We start from the raw sequence: 22,160 nt of genomic DNA on the forward strand, positions 1-22,160 counted from the left end.
ATTTTGTTGTGTGTCCCTAGATTTTTATTTTTTTAGTCCCATGAATTGTCCCCTCAAGGAGATTTGGAGGGCTGCAGCTGAGCTGGGGCATGTGTGACACAAGTTAAATGTCCATTATACACCAAAATTTTCTTTGCATAAATGTTTTGTAGATGATCTATTTATATAGCCCATCTGGAAGGGTTTTTGTAACAATGTTTAGTTTTGCTTATTTTTTAATAACATTGTGTTGATTTTCAGACTCCTAACCAAGCCCCAAGTGTCAGAAGTAGACTTACTTTCTCAGTCTACTGCTGGCTTCTGTTTGTATAATCAGGGAGGGGGGGTTCCTGCTAACCTAATCAACACTGCTAAACTTGGAGCTTCTGGGTACGTTTTTAAAAGGTTTTATACTGGATTTTTAGATCAGTATCTGTGCATATTCTTCTTTATAGTAGCATCTATTACATGCAGCTATTTGAACATTGGTGTATACTGTCCCTTTAATGGGAAGGAGCTGCCGGTGAGGCTGTACATGCCTCAAGTACTCTGCTTGATCACCCAGAGAAGGTCTAGGCAGGGATTCCTTGCTGCACTTTCTCTGAGTGATCAATGTTTAAACTGCCACAAATCAGAATAAAAAAAACACAAACAGCTCCTCCACACTAGGTAAGGAGCTGTGTGATTTGTTGTAAAAGACTGGGGATCACTTTGCTACTGCTGTAGATAATTATACTATTACTATCAAATGGGTGTGTTTTGATGGCAGAACTGAGTGGGCGGACCAGTTGAACAGTGGGTCATCAATACTCTGGTTACCTGTTTGCTCTGCTGCAAAGTGTCACTGGGATTTTTTTTTTAAATGTTGGCAACTATGAAAATGTCTGAAGAGACTGAACAGAAAAAATATAAAATGTGGTGGGAACTCTGATATTTGCACAAGAATCTTAATGAATTACAGTCCCTAGAAGATTTAAAAAATGACAATACCATCATCATTCGTCCGGATGGGGTGGTGGTATTGTTGTTACGGATTACAGTGACTATAGAATGGAAATGACTAGACAGTTAACTGATACTGGTGTATACACAAAATTGAGAGGCAGTCCCACTAACATATTTTAAACAAAAATTGATCAGTTCCTGATTTCTGCCTTAGTAGCAGGACACATAAATGAATCAGAATTTAATTTTCTAATGACCTCATATCCAAAGATACCAGTGTTTTATTTGTTGCCAAAAGTTCCAAAGACTCTTATGAATCCCCCCAGTAGGCCCATTGTCTCCGCCCATGATTCACTTTGTTCAAATATAGCGATTTTTGTAGATTTCTTTTTACAATCTACTGTGAAAAATACTTTTCCCTATTTAAAAGATTCTGCTACTCTGATTAAGACCCTTAAAATATCCAGTTGGCTACAACCTAATGATATTGTGGCCACCATGGATGTGGAAAGCCTATATACCTGTATTCCACACACACGTGGCATCCAGGCAGTTAGGGTCATCTTGTCCAAATTTGTTATGAGACCACACTTACACCAGAGTGTGATACACTACACCCGCTTCATCGATGACGTATTCCTGGTGTGGAGGGGGAGTGTAATAGATTTGCAAACATGGGTACATGAATTAAATAACCTTGACTCACCAATTCAATTTAAGATGTAATTTTCCATTGATGAAATACACTTTCTTGATCTTAATGTCTTTATAGTGTCTTTAGGCCCCCAATGCTGCTTTATAACAGAGGGTGATATTCTCTCAACTCACTCGGGTGGTCAGGAATAATACTGAGGTGCTATACATGTTGGACCAGATGGATGAAATGGAAAAGAAATTGATTGCTCGTGGGTATGACCCTAAATTGATACATGACATCAGGACTAAAATTCTTACTAGAACACAAGATGAATTGCTAAATGATAAAATTACAGAAACACCTAAGGAAGATAGGCTGAATTTCATCACTACCTTTGATACAACACACACTATGATGAGCACGTTGTTGAGAGATCGCTGGGAACTTATAAAGAATGATAGGGGTCTTCCATTTCATAAGATGCAACCTCCAAGGATGGCATATCGTCATGCCAGCAATTTGAGGGATATACTGGTGGATATAGATCCTGTACGTTGTTACCAGAAATCATGTTTGCTCAAACCCACAAAATTGGGATGCTTCAAATGTGGCGATTGTACCACATGTCACAGCATGCAAAGTGGACCTACATTCCAACATCCCCATTACAATAAAAGGTATAAGATCAATCACAGATTGACATGCACAAGTTCCTATGTAATCTTTTACTCATTTGCCCATGTTCACTTGTTTATGTCGGGAAAACGACTACCACCTTCCGTGAATGCATGGGCAATCACAAATTTGCCATTCGGGAGGCCATAGAAAAGCGTGATTCGGAGCAACCAGTAGGTTTATCATTTTGCACGGCACAAACATAACCTGTCAAGCCTTAAGGCCATGCTGATTTACCACATAACACCTCTACGGAGGGGGGGGGGGGGTCAATAGAGCCCAGAAATTGTTGAGCTTGAAATCCAAATGGATATTTATGTTGGACACGGTGGCCCCTAAGGACCTTAATACTATACTGGATTTCACTCCTTTTTTTTGGCAAACAATGAAGATCCCTAAAACAGCGATGACTCTCCATGTCTTTGCTCATCCATTATTTGTCATTTCATATGGATACATTGATCAGTGTTTGACATGCGACTGTGCATGGGCCTTTGGAAGAAGCCCCACACTTTTTTGGCTATGACTATATGTTCTTATATTGGACAAACCTGATCTACCCAACTGTGATGATTTCTTCCACACAATCAATAAAGATTGTGGCCATTTTGTTTTTGGCACCTCAGTATCTATTCAAAGATAAGATTTCCCAGAGACATATGAGGCGTCACTACATCAAGATAGTTTAATATGTCATCTTTAGTAATCCTGTAGTATAGGTCTTTTATCTTGTTTTTATTCACTTTTATGTTATATCCCTTTTGCTGGATTTTACACTAATTGTGGACTGGTATATTGCGCTATGGGAGATCCACATGCTCAGCACTACTGCATGTGTTCTCTAGCATTCCTGTTGTTTTGACAGCTGTCAAAAGTAGTGTGGGAGCCAGTACACGCAATATGGGAGTGACCGACATTTGGCAATGACGTCACAATAGCGCTGCCAGCTCATAATACGCTCCGTACAGCGCAGATGGCGCCGGAGTCTACCAGCTGTATAGGATGATTGGTAATTTACACGTGGGTATATAAGGTGAGGGTTAGAGAGGGGATTTTAGGTAAGATTGTTTGGGGATGTATTTGCATTTGACAAAGGGACCTATGTGGTTTCGAAACGTTATGCCTTGTTTTTAATCTGTGAACAATAAATGTGTAGTTTTACTGAAAAGTCCAATGAGTGCTTATCTTTGCTGTGATATTTGGACTGACTATAGAGCACCTTGGCATTTGTGAAAATTGTTATATGGAGTGCATCTTTTTGGATTAATATATATAGAGAGAGAGATAGATAGATTGTGACAGAGCTAATGGGATTGTGTATAATGGAATCTATGTTTCCCAACATATTATACAATGTTTTTGATGGAATTGTAAATGTACTATTAAAGGGACAGTCTACACCAGAATATTTATTGTTTAAAAAAGATAGATAACCCCTTTATTACCCATTCCCCAGTTCTGCATTTACCAACAGTTATATTAATACAATTTTTACCTCTGTGATTACCTTGTATCTAAACCTCTGCAGACTGCCCCCTTATTTCAGTTCTTTTGACAGACTTGCATTTTAGCCAATCAGTGCGGACTCCTAGGTAACTCAACGAGCATGAGCACAATGTTATCTGTATGGCATACATGAACTAACGCCCTCTAGTTGTGAAAAAATGTCAAAATGCATTCAGATAAGAGGCCTTCATGGCTAAGAAATTAGCATATGAACCTACCTAGGTTTAGCTTTCAACTAAGAATACCAAGAGAACAAAGCAAAATGTATGCTAAAAGTAAATTGGAAAGTTGTTTAAAATTATATGCCCTATCTGAATCATTAAAGTTTATTTTTTAACTAGGCCGATAATCTACTCCAAAGTTTGACTGTGGCAGAGAACTGCACTTTAAAGTTTGGCTCCGGCAGAGCGGCAGAGAACTGCAGGTGAGGAAACCAGTTCAGGTTTTCCTTCAAGCTAATGTTTTCTCTCCTGCAGCTAATTAAGGTCAATTAAAGGGACAGTCAACCATAGAATTGTTATTGTTTTAAAAGACAGATAATCCCTTTATTACCCATTCCCCAGTTTTGCATAACCAACACAGTTATATTAATATACTTTTTACCTTTGTGATTACCTTGTATCTAGAAACCTTCTTCCAGCCCCCTGATCACATGACTGTGACTGTTTATTATCTATTGTCTTGCATTTAGCATTGTATTGTGCTAGATCTTAAATAACTTTCTGTGCCTGAACACAGTGTTATCTATATGGCCCACGTGTACTCTCTGTCTTTTTGTGTTGAAAAGAGATTTAAAAAGCATGTGATAAGAGGCAGCCCTCAAAGGCTTATAAATTAGCATATGAGCCTACCTATGTTTAGTTTAAACTAAGAATACCAAGAGAAAAAAGCAAATTTGATGATAAAAGTAAATTGGAAAGTCAATTAAAATTAAAAGTCCTATCTGAATAATGAAAGTTTAATTTATACTAGACTGTCCCTTTAACTCCTGTTAAATACTGTGTGCTGTTAGTTAGAGCCTGTATGTGAAAGACAAACGATATGGAGTTCTGCTGCTGTCTAGAGGTTCTAGGCCTGGGAGGGTTTGAAATTTGTTTTTGTAATTTTGCAGTTGTGTGGAAAAGCCACACAACTTTAGTTAGAGATACTGTATTCTGTTTAGTTAGCACCATTGTGCAAAGATTTATTTTGTTTATATTGAAACGGTATTCCTGCAAATTGTGAATTAACAGGCCAAGGCTTTTACATCCCGTGTGTTTGGAGTGTTTCTTTGCTGTGAAGACTGTGTGTCAAAGCTGTTCCCGGGACCAAATACCCAAGGAGAGGGTATCTTTGTCAAACTATATATAGATAGATACATTATATATGAAGAACATTGGAATGGGAATTATTTCATGTTCAGTTAGCACACTTGAGAAAATGGGATTGGTTTTGTGCACAAGTTGGGTATTAGTTTTTTTTTTTTCTTTTCATTTTTTGCACTCCATTAACCCTTTGAGTGCTAAGCACTTTCCCACCTGGGTGCTAATATTTTCTATTTAATTTTTTATTTTATTTTTTAAAGTTTTTTTTAACTTTTTTTTTTTTTTTTACAGAGTGTTGGAAAGGTTAGGCGATTACCTTTCGAACAGTGGGTCTTGGGGGTCTGTAGCTGCTTAGATGCCTGAGATACAGGCTTCTAAGCAGCATGCCCCCTCCTCCTATACTTAGCATTGTTAAGTATAAATAAAGTTGCACGGTGACGTCATCACGTCATTGCGCGTGACGTCACCACGCATCACTTGAAGCCCCGCAATGCCTGTCACTCTACAGGCACGATCGCCGGGATAGGAGCGGTTAGGAGCCCCCAGATCTCCCTCAAGGTGGCAGAGTGCTCATGACGGCTCTGAGCCGTCATTAGCACCAGAGTGAGAAACTCTGTGACGGCTCAGAGCCGTCATTTGCACTCAAAGGGTTAAAGTATATGGGGTTAATACTTAAAGGGACATTATACCCTCATTTTTTCTTTGCATATATGTTTTGTAGATTATCTATTTATATAGCCCATAAAGTTTTTTATAAAAAAAAAATGTATAGTTTTGCTTATTTTTAAATAACATTGCTCTGATTTTCAGACTCCTAACCAAGCCCCAAAGTTTTATGTGAATACCGTCAGCTACCTTCTCCAGCTTGCTCCTGTTTGTGTAAAGGGTCTTTTCATATGCAAAAGAAGGGGGAGTGTCTTATTTGCCACTTGCAATGGGCTTTCCAGCTACCTTTTCAACAGAGCTAAACTGAGCGCTTCTAAGTAAGTTTTTAAACAGTTTTATACTGGATTTTTATATCAGTATCTGGGCATTTTGTTCTCTATAGTAGTGTCTATTACATGCAGTTATATGAAAATGAGTGTATACTGTCCCTTTAAGCGCGTTTGCGATATTCCAAGTTCAGCTTTTTGCGTCTCGGGTTAGCACTCATGCAAAAACTTTTTTATTTTTACTTGTAATACACACGCTACCCGATACGTGCAAAAAGCCTCCGAACTTAACACACAAGGGGGAGAGATCAATTGCACTCCACTCGTAATCTAGCCCCTTAGTGGGGACACTTGAAAAGTGCATATATCAGGGTCTTATAATGGAACATTATTTAAACAATTCTTTAAACAGCTCATGACATATATATTTTTCATAAGTGTCGTTTCTTAAAGCGGCAATATGGCAACCTCACTTTGAAGCTTAATGAGTGTTGTATTCTCCTATCTCCTTTGCTGTGGCCAATAATATTACTGTATAAATATATCAACCAATCACCCTGCTGCATATAGGTTCAGGGTTCTGAAAATCACAGAATGCACCTGTCTCTCTGGGAGAGTGGAAATTTGACAAATTTGCAATTTTTACAAAAAATAAAAATAGGCATAATAAGTATAACAAAATTGCGTTTCAGGTTCCTTTAATATTACACATATTTTTTCTGTCCCTTTAATGGCTGTAAATGTGTTTTTAGGTCTTCACCCTATTAACATATGTCTTAGGCCTCTGCGGTTTAGACTTGAAAGTTATGTGCAGGAACAAGTTGTTATTGTAATCTTTAGTAGTTTGCCATATATCTCTGCACTGTACAAAAATATAGTTTGCTCTGTACAAACACAACTCTTTCTGGAACTTTCCTCCAAGGCTCTGCACCTTGAGGATCTAAGGACTGGAGGATGATATAGCCATGTCCTCAAAGCCCCTGAGTGTTTATATTGATGGAAAACGTTCCTGGTATGATGACATTTCAATTAAAATAACATTGTTGGTCCCAGAGGTAGCTATGGAAAAGGAGTTCTGTGTATTGCATACATTCTTGGTGTTCTAGCTAATGTTACAGTATATGTCAGTAATGTATGTGCGTGCAGACTTGCTTGCTGACTTTCACTTCTCCTCAAATAGCCTCATGTACTGTCCTAAACTCAAATCTATGAGGGCTTATTTTGCACGATTACCAAGGCTTCCTGTCCTGTGCATTTGTGCTGACTGGCTTAGCCCTATGTGAACTTCAATTATTAGCTTGTCACAAGACATTTATATAATTTATGTGTGTACATTAATAGCTACAGTATTATTTATTATGTTGCATATATTTTATTTTTCCATTTGTGCTGAAATTACTGGGAACTCAACACTTGAAAAAAACAAATGTACATCAAATTTTAACTGAATATTATCCATAAAAAATTATTTGAACTGATTTATTTTCACCATCTCTTTGTACCTGGGGTTTTAAGCTTCTTCTTTTTTAGCCATAACAGTACCTTTAACTACTTAAATTTGTGTATTTATTAAATGATTCAGCAGTCTTAACAGTTTAAAATACATTTAAAGGGACACTGAACCCAATTTTGTTCTTTCATGATTCAGATAGAGCATGACATTTTAAGCAACTTTCTAGTTTACTCCTATTGTTAAATTTTTTTCATTCTCTTGGTATCTTTATTTGAAATGCAAGAATGTAAGTTTAGATGCCGGCCCATTTTTGGTGAACAACCTGGGTTGTTCTTGCTGTTTGGTGAATAAATTCATCCACCAATAAAAAAGTGCTGTCCATAATAGGAGTAAATTAGAAAGTTGCTTAAAATTGCATGCTCTATCTGAATCATGAAAGAAAAAAATTGGGTTCGGTGTCCCTTTAAATAAATTTTTTTTTTTTATATTTTACAAGTTGTATGTTTTTGATTTTTTAAATAATTTTCTTGTATATTGAAAGGTAACAAGCACTTGAAAGGCAGCACATTGCTTTTTACCAAAAAAAAGTACTTAAAGGGGTATAGTAAGAACCTTGAGATCATAATATAAAATGTTTAATTATGAATAGTGAAACGATTTAAGCTAGATTACAAGTGGCGCGCTAATATTTTATCGTTCAATGTACAGAATTAGTGCTTTCAGGTTAGTGCTAGTGTTACAAGTTAAAATTAAAAAGTCAGTAAGTGAGCGAAAGTCTCCAGCATGTTAACATCATGACTTCAGATATCACGGCCGTGCTAACTCCCTCTTCCGACAGTCTTCTATGGGGAGCACTAAAGAAAGCCTTTTCCTTTTATCGATTGCACAATAACCTGAAACAATGGCGCTTACTAAACAGAATAAAGTATCTCTAACTAAAGTGAAATCAACTGCGCTAAAGCACATTCCCATGTGCTTAACTTTCTTAGAAGAAAATATTCTGTGGTATTCATCCTGTTATAAAGAAATTTGAAAAATCAGGAGAGGTCAAGGACAAAAAAAGGACTGGAAGGCCAACAAAATTTTCAAAATCTGATGAAAAGTTTGTCAGAGGACCGGAAGAAGTCCAGCAAGGACTTCATCTGGATGCCAAGTTAACCCTTCTACAATCCAAAGCAGCTTGATCAGGAATGGTCTTTGTGTAAGGGTAGCAGCCAGGAAACCACTTTTTCGGAAGGGGAACAGGGTGAAAAGACTAAGATATGCTAAAGCTCACAAAGATTGTAATGAAGATCAGTGGAAGAGTATTATTGCGTGACAAATCCAAGTTTGAAATTTTTGTGTCCAATCATCGACAATATGTTAGAAGAATAGTTGGGGGGAGATGGAAAGTGCTTGCGGCCTTCAATGAAACTTGGTGGAGGGTCTGTCCTGGTTTGGGGCTGCATTTCTGCCAGTGGTGTTGCGATATTGTCCAAATTGATGGGATCATGAATGCTGAAAAGTACAGACAGGTTTTAATTCATCATCCATACCTTCTAGAAAGCGCCTGATTGGGAATGGTTTTATTTTTCAGCACAATCATGATCCCAAGCACACTGCTACTAGGTCAATTCATACTTCCTGGGATTTTAAGAATGAGGCGTCTGTTGATCAAATTTGTTGGCAGCTTCTTGGTCTTCCTTACATAACTTTACTAAATTCTACAATATTAATGTTTTTGTTTCCTCATAAGAAGCTTTTGATAGCAAAGTTCTCCAGGCAGCTGTTTCTGCACAGTAACTTTTATTACCGTATTTATTTTTATATATATATGTGTGTGTGTGTGTGTGTGTGTGTGTGTGTGTGTGTGTGTGTGTGTGTAAAAGAAATATAAGGATTGTGAATAAAATAAATTTAAAAAAAGCTGAGAGTAAATAAATATATATATATATATATATATAATCATTATTTATCGTGGACTCCACAGCTTGGTTATTTGTTCCCAGGAGTAATGGCTTGTGGACTCTCACCATCTTTATTAAAGAAAACATCATTTATGCTTACCTGATAAATGTATTTATATCATGGTGGTGAGAGCCCACAGGACCCGACCATTATTTTGATAATTTATTATATATTTTGGTGTATTTTTTGCTAGCTACAGTTCAAGTGTGCCTCTCTCTTCCCTGCTCCCTTTTGTTGCTCTTATCCTTTCCTACCTTTCTTTTCTTTATTTTTTGCTTGTTTATACGTCAGACCAGTGAGGTGGGAGGGTTTTTAAGTGCTCTTGGGGTTTTAAGAATCTCTGCCTCCTCCTAGTAGCCAGGAGTGGAATTCTCACCACCATGAAATAAATTAATTTATTATGTAACCATGAATTATTTATACACTTGAGCTATGAACTCCCTTTTAAACAATGTCCATATAGTCTGTCTCAGCACATCCTATATGAACTTCCTTTTAAACAATGTCCATATACAGCCTCTCTTCTGTCTGCAGAATAGTGCAGTATGTTACTATGTTCTAACATTGTTTAGTACATATGAGTCTTCCTATTGTTTTGTTCTAATAAAATGAAGGCAAGGGATTTCTGGCTATTATGTAAATAAAAAAAAACAGAGACCCCACAACAGCACTCTTGTCAAATAGAAGTTGGATTAATCACTTAGGGTAGTACCCCTGTTACAGTGAATACAGATACTATCAACTTGTGATAATAGAAGTTAACAAAAATGTGTACAAATATGTGTGACAATACACCAGAATAATAAATATATTCATTAAGAACACCAGTACGACAGCTAGAGCTCTAGATCAGCAGATACTCCAAAGTTAAACACATAGATAGGGATACATATAGGTAGGGGCCCACAAGAGTATAAAAATACTTATCCAATGATGATGTATCATCCAAGGAAGTTCCATAAGCATAAGGATAGTGCACTTATACAAAGGTGTGTGTGGCCACAGTCCTTGAAAATAAACTTTGAAAAAGATCCGTCTGATTTGCTTGAAGAGAGTCCGTCCGATGCAGGAAACGAAGAGACACAGTGTCAGGGTGCCAGGAATCAGACTGAGACGAGAAGTGCAAAAATAATCACACCTTTATTCATAACAAAAAAAATAATAAAAAGTCCACAAGTCAAATAACAAGCCAGGAGTCAAAACCAGAGCTAAACCCGATGCCTGCTCCCTAAGATACGGAACACAAATTGCGGTACGTTCTAGCAACCAGTGACTAGGAGACACTTCCCTTTCGCACTGCAATGGTAGTAGTAAGAATCCTCCAAGAGGCTCTTGTCTGTTGTTAGTGTCCTTAAAGTGATGGTAAACTCTGTATCTAGTGAAGTTAATATTGTTATTTTAACATTTTATTCAGTTTACACACTCCAAATCATATTATCTTATCTATGTAAAAACACTTACAAATCTTTATGTAATAGCTCCGTCTAATGCCGTCTTCATCCTTCCTCCTGTGATGTCACATCGATAGTTTATAATATTGAACCAATAGGTAAGCCTAAACTTCTATGTAACCCAATTCACGCAAGCGCAGTATTGCATTCCTCGCAGCATACGGTCAACCAATCAGTAGCCTCAAAAAGCGATGATGAATTTGCGCGTTCCTGTTTATTCAGCGCATGCGCTCTGGCTCTTATTTACTTTTTATAACAACATAAGATATAGATAATTTGTGATAAAATCAAGTATTTATACATTTACTTATATTTATTATATAAATAAGTGTGCTCGTTTAAGAAGGGACTGACCGCTCGCAATATCTATCCACTACAAGTGACTGGTATACGTAATCCTCTCTAATGCGCATGCGTCTAAATTCACAAAATCAGGAGCGCGCAAATTGGGTAAGATGTAAAGAGGGTGGAGAATAGGTAAGACTTCAGTGTATTACTGAAAGTAAATTAGAGGGGAGGAGCGAGGCAGCGCAACAACGAATTTATTAAAAACTAAAAATTAGGTAATAATGCATAAACAATTTGAAAATGGATATTGCGTTTTTATATTGTTAGTAATAAATAATCTAATTATGCAACTTAGCAATAGCAGAGTTTACCATCACTTTAAAGCTGAGAAACGCCAAAGTACATTTCACCTGTGATAGACTTCATCCGGGCTTGTATAGATTGCAAGTAACACTTCCTCTTTAAAGGGAATTCAGTGTGTAACGCCCTCCAGGAACTTTAGCCAATATAGGTTCCCCTCATTGCTAAGGGAAAAGTAACTATTTACAGCTTACATTGTTGCTAATTTTATTGTGTTAGTTATACACTTGGAAACATAAAATTGCATGTAAGTCACACTACAAAACCAGCAGCGTTTTGGCAGTTTAGTTAAAATTAGTATAGACAAATATAATATTGAACAAGAGGAGTAGACGTGCCAGATAAGCAAAATTAAGATCATTACTGACATATATAATTATTTGTATACAAGTTAGATGGGATTATTATAAGAAATGTCCGAGATTGATTTCCTCATTAAATCCATTAGGGACTAGAGTATCCAGGTTAAAAATCCATCTACTTTCACATTGAAGAAGTGTTCTGTCAAGATCTCCGCCCCTAATGCACAAATGTGCTCAATCAATACCGATTATCTTAGTCACGTTGCTGGCTATTGATAGAGCAGATCAATTGCTACTAGGCTGGTTGTAGACCATCATAGAAAGCAATTTCCTATCAGTATAAATCTGTAGAAGCAGAGAAAAGAGAGGCGCCTTATGGGACAGTATCGTTGTAAAACATCTGAGATACAGGGGATAGCACACACTGATGTCAGGGTACTCACAAGGATTATGGCATAAACGTATGCCTCACTGAGCAGGACGGGACCTTAGTCGCCCGCCAGACGGACCAATGGGGATCAGATACCGGAACTCCAGGGACCAATCCACAGCTACAGATTGTGGGAGCGTCAGGTGAAACAGATTGTCCGTGGAACAACCAATCACTGTGAGCTCCTAGTTGGAGAGACAGGTGGCCGGACTGCTGCCATTTTGGACCTTGCGTCTTTTCAGCTCCTCAGTATGTGGAATCAGTTCCCCCAAATAATAAGAATGAATTCCAATTCTAGATATTTATCTGTGAACCTTCCAGATGCAAACACATTCTTATTATTTGGGGGAACTGATTCCACATACTGAGGAGCTGAAAAGACGCAAGGTCCAAAATGGCAGCAGTCCGGCCACCTGTCTCTCCAACTAGGAGCTCACAGTGATTGGTTGTTCCACGGACAATCTGTTTCACCTGATGCTCCCACAATCTGTAGCTGTGGATTGGTCCCTGGAGTTCCGGTATCTGATCCCCATTGGTCCGTCTGGCGGGCGACTAAGGTCCCGTCCTGCTCAGTGAGGCATACGTTTATGCCATAATCCTTGTGAGTACCATGACATCAGTGTGTGCTATCCCCTGTATCTTGGATGTTTTACAACGATACTGTCCCATAAGGCGCCTCTCTTTTCTCTGCTTCTACAGATTTATACAACCACTTCCCTTTAAGAGTGCTGCCGTCTACTTTGGTTGCTGGATGATCCAGGAACTCTGCCTACTTTGAAACTGTGTATAAGCCACATCTCGGCTATCAGCTGTGCGCACCTCCAAAGGATTTTTCCTTCAATTTCCTATCAGTCATCTTCTGTGTGAAAATGTCCATTAATACCAACTTTCCACATATAATGCTGGCATATGTCAAATAGCATAGATAGGTTGAGCGCTGAATTTTCATAATGAAATCTGACTAAACAGATGTTTGATGACTGTGTGCCTATTAATAAATATAACTGAATAAAAAAAATATATAAATAAAATAATGTATAGTACCCAATCTTTTTTTTTCCCCATAGTCCTATCCTGTTTGGTTCTATAGTGCCCATACTGGTGCAAATGATGACTTCAATAAACATCTTGTTACTACAAAGGAGAATGGCAGCAGTTCTCACCTTGCTTTGCCATTTCTTATAACTGCTTTGATGTGAACACCAACTATTTTGTATATTTTGGACGAGAATTTCAGGCAAATGGTAATAGCCTTGTTTACTGCCTTCCAGTGAGAATAATAGGCCAGGCCATCCTTCGTTCTGGAAAAATAAATGTAAGTTCAATTATATTGCATAGTTTAGGAACACATATTAAGGGACATAAAATAGATACAGCAATCATTTTTATAAAACATATCTTATTTGCTCATACATCAATTACAGAGCATGATATACCACAGACTAGATCAAAATATGTGCATTTTATTAAGTTTATTACCTATTTATTCTTCTTAGGTAGCATAGCATAGGACTCCATAACTTCTGGTAACAGTCCTGCCAAGGAGCCGAGGTTTGTACAAGAAGTGGGTGTGTGTTTACAAGTACATAGAAAATAAGTATTCACTCAAGCACCATATCTGGCAAATTTTTATTTTATCTCATTTAAAAAAAGCAAATATAAATTAAATACCGTAAATATTGTTTAGCAGCTTTTCATTAAAAATATATTTATTACCTTCTGTCTTACAATATAATATAAATGTGTGTGTATATTTTACAGGTAAGTAAGATATCTGGGTAATCCTAGGATTATCCGGGTAAAATGGACATTATCCAAGCGGCTGTGGGTAAAGTCCGATGTACTGTAACTCTCCCCCCTCCCCCCCCCCCCCCCATCAACACTATTTTTTTTTTGCCTCCGCCTGGGGGGTTGAAGAGGGGTGCCCCGCTGATCCTCTAGCTTCCACTCCAAGTGAACTTTGGGGAATGAGGTTTACAAGGGGGACAAATTCCCCCATAAACCCCGCAGGCGGAAGCAAAAAAGAAAGTGAAGATGGGGGAATTACAGTGCATTGTATGTATGTTTGATGTAGCAACTCGATAAAGCACATGCTCTCTGAGGGGATTTATGGTCTTAAATTGGGCTTTACCCAAAGCTGCTTAGGATATGTCTATTTTACCTGGGTTATCCTAGGATTACCCAATATCTGACTTTACCCATAACATATGTATTATGAATGTGCATTCGGATCGTTTGTGAGGATCTGAATGCGGAAGTAGTCGGCCGGTCGTGCTATTCAGATCTTTTCATAGCCGGATTGAGTGAAAGATCCCCACACTAAGATCAGAATTTTCACAGATCTTGGTGTGGTGATCTTTCATTAGAATCAATCCGATTACGAAAACATCTGAAAGGTCAGAGCAGCCGCCTAATTCTGTATTCGGATCCTCATAAAGGATCCAAATACACATCTCTAGTATATATAGTGGTAATTTCTATGTACTACCTTTTATTTGTGTTTTGTTTTATTTTTTTTATAATCCACATAGGCAAAAAAAATAACAAATACCACAACTATAAAGTGGTAAAAAGTAATGACAACAATATGGACGTTTACATTTTGTTATCATGCAAAATGTTGTGTTTGTATATATATATATATACATATATATATATATATATATATATATATATACATACATACATACATATTTATTTATTTTTCTGGGATGGAAACAGTGCATTTCCCAAAGCCATTTTATAGAAGCAAAAACTAGTTAATGTAGTTGTTAGAAATCACTTAACTAATAGGGGTAGCAAACATAGAATCTATCTAAGTTTTATTAGACATTACTTACATTTTATGTGATCCCAAAATGGTTTATAATATTTATAAGCTGTCAAAATTATGTGCCGTATTACAACATTCCAAGACTTTCATTTGAAAATTCCTAACAAGATATAACAAGTAAATATGATAATAGATTGCTCTAAGTTGAAAATAACATATAAAAACTGTTTGTATTTTAAGACCCATCACTAGGTTAGTTTGCCTGATCAGTAAGCGCGTGTTTATTATTTCACATAACATTGGTCTTGTATAATGTCTCATGATTTTGTTGGCAGTTTACCTTTGTGATGTTACATCAGTGTTTGTGGGTATTGCAGGGCTGGCTCTATATTTGGGCCAGGTGGAATTATTGGACCCCCAGGCAGCACATAGGGAACGCATATTCTGGATAAAAGAGTTTTTAAAAGAGAAATTAATCATATATCATGCCCATCTGCATGTTCTCATGTGAATTTATAAAATCTGCTGAACTTTAATATCTGAGACAACTGAAGCTGGTTGAGTTTGATTTAAATGTAGTGTTGAGGGCATCATTTTAATTTTGAACCCAGGCAGCACAATGTCTTGACCCGGCCCTGTGTGTATGTGTCACTGTCAAGGTCTTATACTAGTCATGTCTTAGCTGAACTTGCCAAAGGGTGAAAGACATTCCAAATTGATAAGGGTAGCTTTTCTTTACATATAAAATCTTGATCTTTTGTGTATAATGGCCATTTTATAAACATCTTCATTCATAGTATTTTATTTTACTTATAGGTTTCACAGGTATATAATTGAAGAAATATATAAATAAGGGATGTCATTTCAGTTTCAAACCGATACCAGGGCTTTCCCAGAGCAAATAAAGCTTTAAAGGGACAGTCTACACTAAAATTGTTATTGTTTAACCCCTTAATGACAACTGACGTACCAGGTACGTCATGCATTAACAAGTAGTTAATGACAATGGACGTACCTGGTACGTCAGTTGTCTAGGAGAGTGCTGGAAGTGATCGCAATCGCTTCCAGCAGCTCTCAGGGTATTGCAGTGATGCCTCCATATGGAGGCATCCTGCAATACCTTTTTAGAAGACTCCGATACTCTGTGGCCCTCTCTGCACCGGTAGTTCGTTGGTGGGTGGGAGCGCAACAGGGAGGTGGGTGGGCGGCCCATCGCTACCCGGCATCCGGTTCCTAGAAGTGCAATATGCACGCCGGGTGCTGGGAGCGTGCGGGGGGGGGGGCGCGTGCGCGCGCATTAGCTGGCCACTGACACCAATGAGGGAAGAGGGGGGGGGGGAGATTTTTTTTTTAAATCATATAAAAGGATCTGGGAGGGGGAGGGGGTAGGGGTATTGTGGGGGGCTGCTACACTACAGAAAACCCCCCAAAAAAGCAAAAAATACTTTTGTTTTTGTGCAAATTGGGTACTGGCAGACAGCTGCCAGTACCCAAGATGGCCGCAATTAGATAGGGGAGAGGGTTAGAGAGCTGGGGGGGGGATCATGGAGGTTGGGGCTAAGGCAGGAGTCCATCACAGCTAAAATATTTTATTTTTTTTATAAAAAAAAAAAAAAAAAACTCCTTTTATTTAGTACTGGCAGACTTTCTGCCAGTACTTAAGATGGCGGGGACATTTGTGGGGTGGTGGAGGGAAGAGAGCTGTTTGGGAGGGATCAGGGGGTGGGATGTGTCAGGTGGGAGGCTGATCTCTACCCTAAAGCTAAAATTAACCCTGCAAGCTCCCTACAACCTACCTAATTAACCCCTTCACTGCTGGGCATAATTTACGTGTGGTGCGCAGCAGCATTTAGCGGCCTTCTAATTACAAAAAAGCAATGCCAAAGCCATATAAGTCTGCTATTTCTGAACAAAGGGGATCCCAAAGAAGCTTTTACAACAATTTGTGCCATAATAGCACAAGCTGTTTGTAAATAATTTCAGTGAGAAACCTAAAATTGTGAAAAATTTAAAGTTTTTTTTTTATTTGCTCGCATTTGGCGGTGAAATGGTGGAATAAAATATACCAAAATGTGCCTAGATCAATACTTTGGGTTGTCTTCTAACAAAAAATATATACATGTCAAGGGATATTCAGGTATTCCTGACAGATATCAGGGTTCCAATGTAACTAGCGCTAATTTTGAAAAAAAGTGGTTTGGAAATAGCGAAGTGCTACTTGTATTTATGGCCATATAACTTGCAATAAAAGCTAAGAACATGTAAACATTGGGTATTTCTAAACTCAGGACAAAATTTAGAAACTATTTAGCATGGGTGTTTTTTGGTGATTGTAGATGTGTAACAGATTTTGGGGGTCAAAGTTAGAAAAAGTGTGTTTTTTTCCATTTTTTCCTCATATTTTTTTTTTTTTTTTTAGTAAATTATAAGATATGATGAAAATAATGGTATCTTTAGAAAGTCCATTTAATGGCGAGAAAAACGGTATATAATATGTGTGGGTACAGTAAATGAGTAAGAGGAAAATTACAGCTAAACACAAACGCTGCAGAAATGTAAAAATAGCCATTGTCATTAAGGGTAAGAAAATTGAAAAATGGTCCGGTCATTAAGGGGTTAAAAAGAGAGATAATGCCTTTACTAACCATTCCCCAGCTTCCCAACATTAATATATTAATATACTTTATAATTTCTGCCTGTTTCTAAGCCACTATAAAAAGCCTCTTATAACATGCTTTTGTATTTGCTTTTCACAACTGGAGACTGCTAGTTTGTGTGTTCCATATAGATAACATTGTGTTCACACCCGAGGAGTTATTTAAGATTTAGCACAACACAGTACTAAATGCAAGTCAATAGATAATACATCAAAAGTAATTTGATCAGGGGGCTGTCAGAAGATGCCATAGATACACGGCAATCACAGAGGGGAAAAGTATATTAATATAACTGTGTTGGTTATGCAAAACTGGGGAATGGGTAATAAAGGGATTATCTATCTTTTAAAACAATAACAATTCTATTGTAGACTGTCCCTTTACATTTCTGACATATTGATTCTATGCATGGTGTAAACAACTTTTGAAAGTATCTCAAGAAATCCCTGCAGCTTTCAAGTCTTTTATAATGAAATGTCTTGATCATTTCCAAAACTCGGAATTATTGAAAAATACTGAGAGAAAAGGATTTAGAACGGGCGCTAAAAAAGCTAAGATAGTTAAATATTATCCTGCTAAAAGTGATGTCTAAAAGCAATATACGAGAACAATGAAATATACAAATACTCATTTATTTATAAAAACAATTCTTATGCCGCTATGCGGTTTAATAGTGGTAACAATAATAATGCTTAACCCCTTAAAGGAATATTAAACAATTTGAGATGGTAATATAAAATGATAAATCGTTTTTATAAAAAGAAGTCTGCAATATACTTTCATTGTTTATTTTGTCTCCTTTTCCTGTAATTCCATTCTGAAATGATGAGCTTTTCAGTTCCTGTTAGACATGGAAGTGCAGAACACTGTTATGTTCCACTCAGCCATTGGCTGCACACTCTAGTGACCTATTTATTACTGTCCCTAATTGGCCACAGCAGAGAAGGTAACCTAAGTTACAACATGGCAGCTCCCATTGTTTAGACACTAACACTTTACTCTTAATTTGTCACTATTTAAACAGCTAATGAAACTTTAAAAAATACATCTACATGTTATTCCCAGACTAATCTTTTCTTTCACTGCATTATTCTATCTAGCATTTATTTAGTGTTAAATGTTCCTTTTAAGGACTGAGCATTTTAGACAAAAACTTCCCCAAAAGACCAGAGCATTTTTAACATTTTTGCCATCACTACATTTAAACAGAAATAGAGCCCTTTTTTATATATATTTACCTATCAAAACTATAAATATTTTTTTTCGTAGGCAACACAAAGTATTGATCTAAGTCCATTTTGGTATATTTCATGCCACCATTTCACAAAATGGGATCAAATAAAAAAAAAAAAGTTAACTAACTTTTTCACAATTTTAGGTTTCTCACTGAAATTATTTACAAACAGCTTGTGCAATCATGGCACAAATGGTTGTAAATGCTTATCTGGGATCCCCTTTGTTCAGAAATAGCAAACATATATGGCTTTGTCATTGCTTTTTGGTAATTAGAAGGCTGCTAAATGCCGCTGCGCACCACACTTGTATTATGCCCAGCAATGAAGGGGTTAATTAGGTAGCTTGTAGGGTTAATTTTAGCTTTAGTGTAGAGATCAGCCTCCCACCTGACACATCCCACCCCCTGATCCCTCCCTGACCCCTCTTAAACAGCTCTCTTCCCTCCCCCACCTCATAATTGTCACCGCCATCTTAAGTCTGCCAGTACTAAAATAAAAGGCTTTTTTTTTCATAATTTTTTTTATATATATTTTCTGCAGTGTAGGATCCCCCCAACCTCCCTGACCCCCCCCCCCCCCAAAAAAAAAACAGCTCTCTAAACCTCTCCCCTCTACCTATTTGCAGCCATTTTAGGTACTGACAGCTGTCTGCCAGTACCCAGTTTGCTGCAAATTAGGCAATTTAAAAAAAATAAAAAAACATTTTTTTTCTGTAGTGTAGCTGCCCCACCCCCTGATACCCTCCCCACTCCCTCCTTCCCCCTCACTGCCACTCTCAGTGGCGGGGTTTTCCAAAGTGCCGCACACAACTTCCGCCCCCCTCCCGCCCCCCTCCAGCGATGAGCCGCCCACACGCCTCCCTCCTTACTCTCCCACCCACCAACGATCGGCACCACTGCTGCCCAATGCAGAGAGGGCCACATTTTTGCCCTTGCAGAGAGAGGCCCAGGACATAACGACCAGCATTGTACAGGGTACAGCACTGGTAGCTAAGGGGTTAAATAATAACAAATCACTGAGATGTAGGGATGTCTCCCTAAGTGGTGTGTAATGTTTCACCGAAAAAAGTCTTAGTCTCTAAGGTACCTTATGCGGGTGGAATATAAATGATATCCGTGTTTGGCCAAAGACTCACTGTTACTGTGTACGTGCAGCGTTATCAAGATCTTAATAGAGCCCATTGCAGGTGAAACACGTAGACCATACTCCTAAAAGAGGCAATCCACCTCTGAACACTCTGCATCTTTTGCACACTTTGCACTTTTGCACTTCCTGGGCATTCTTGCTAAAAAGCATTCACTTCCAGGCTCTTGTGAGAGAAGAACAAGAATAGTACAAGGAAACCTGTGTAACATCTGGGAGTGTGGAGAAGCACGGTGAAGACGGGTAAGTAGTACTTGTGGGATCTAAATACGTGTATAACACGAATCTACACTAATCCTTGACAAAAAGGAGGGTTAACTGGAACATACTATAGAAGAAACAGCGCTGGATACATCAGACACAAAGTGTAAGCTTTGCTGGTATGTTTTGAGTGATGTATAGGCTACACTATCCACCAGCCAGTCATAGACTGAGACCTACACGTGACGACAAGGAGGCTGAACACCGCACGTACACAGTAACAGTGAGTATTTGGCCAAACACGGATATCGTTTATATTCCACCCGCATAAGGTACCTTAGAAACTTAGACTTTTTTCGGTGAAACGTTACACACCGCTAAGGGAGACGTCCCTACAGCTCAGTGATTTGTTATTATTTAAGCATTAACATTGTTACCGCTATTAAACCACATAGCGGTATATGAATTGTTTTTATAAATAAATTAGTATTTGTATATATCATTTTTCTCGTATATTGTTTTTAGACACTACGTTTAGCAGAATATTTAACTACCTTAGCTTTTTTAGCGCCCGTTCTAAATCCTTTTCTGTCTGTATATCATACTGCTATCACACTTGGGAGGAGTTTAATTTCTGAGAACGTGGCTTAGGTATAATAGACTAGCGCTTCTGACCAACCTGTATTTGAAAAATACTGAGCTCATTTTTCAACAATCAAAATATGTATAAAAAAATTTGTGCTGCAAATCATAAACATCATGCAAAAACGCACGTTCATTGCAAATTGTGTTTAATTCCCGCAAATAAGTTAAACCCAAAGCAATAGTCTCACACCTGGGGCACACCAGTGCTGGTCCTTATCATTACATGCAATTGTTTGCTAAGTGTATGCAGGTCTGTGCATCCTACTCAGGGCAGTAATGTAATGATGGTCCTCCACACAACTTTAACTGTGTGTTTAACCCGCTTGCAAGAGTTAAAACAAATTTGCATTGGATATTTATTTAGTAATAAGATGCTCTAACAAGTTAATGTATTTTATTATTTTCTGTAGATTGTAAGCTCTTCGGAGCAGTGCCCTCCTCCTGTACTAGTTTTGTTTAGTCTGTTATGTATTTGTATCTTATCACAAATCTTTTATTGTATACCCATATCTACCCAGCGCTACGGAAGTTGGCAGCGCTATACCAATAAATTATATTAATAATATTAAGCCAGACCACCCCCAACAAAAAGTAGGGAAGGGCTGGTACCCCAAAGCACATGCTAGATTATTGTAAGAATGAGCTATCATTACAGGCCTGAGAATGGCAAGGATTTTGTACACAACATCAGATGACAGAATCCCATTCCCTAGACCAGTGTTTTTCAACCAGTGTGCCGTGACACACTAGTGTGCCGTGAGAGATCCTCAGGTGTGCCGCGGCAGACTGACAACAGTGTGACATATTTTTTAAATTTTGCTTGTTTTTTACTCTGGGCCGTTTTTTTATTTTGAGTGAGATGATGACTGAGGATAACTGCAGCGGCAGCTCGCCTCCCCGACCCGTGTTCACACTTGGAAGGAACCCCCACAACACGTGCCTAGTGCCGGCTCAACACGCAGCACCATGCAACACTTCAATCCCCCATGCATGCTGGCGCAGCTTTGCTCCTCCTCCAGAACAGCATACCATGCTCCACATATAATCTTGTGCTCCCCAGATAACACTTTTCCCAGTTTGCAGGGGGGGGGGTGAACTTTTCCCAGTGCGGGGGTGTCCCTCTTTCAAATTTTGAAATATTAGGAGGTATGTGACAGGCTCATCAGGCAGACAGGCAGGCATCATTTACAACCATGACATATTGACATTCATTCACAGACAATCATTATGATTGTTTGTGAATGAATGTCAATAAGTCACGTATAGTTTGTAGGAGGCATGGCATGACAGTACAGTA

The 22,160-nt window shown here is 38.1% G+C and overlaps 1 protein-coding gene across 1 annotated transcript in view; it reads left to right on the top strand.

Annotated features, from left to right (window-relative positions):
• Positions 1-22,160, top strand: part of SPIDR (scaffold protein involved in DNA repair) — a 1,635,101-nt gene that overhangs the window by 1,326,530 nt on the left and 286,411 nt on the right. The gene's annotated exons all lie outside the window — the stretch shown is intronic.

Source organism: Bombina bombina, chromosome 5 (genome assembly GCF_027579735.1).
Source record: "Bombina bombina isolate aBomBom1 chromosome 5, aBomBom1.pri, whole genome shotgun sequence".
Taxonomy (NCBI): Eukaryota; Metazoa; Chordata; class Amphibia; order Anura; family Bombinatoridae; genus Bombina; species Bombina bombina.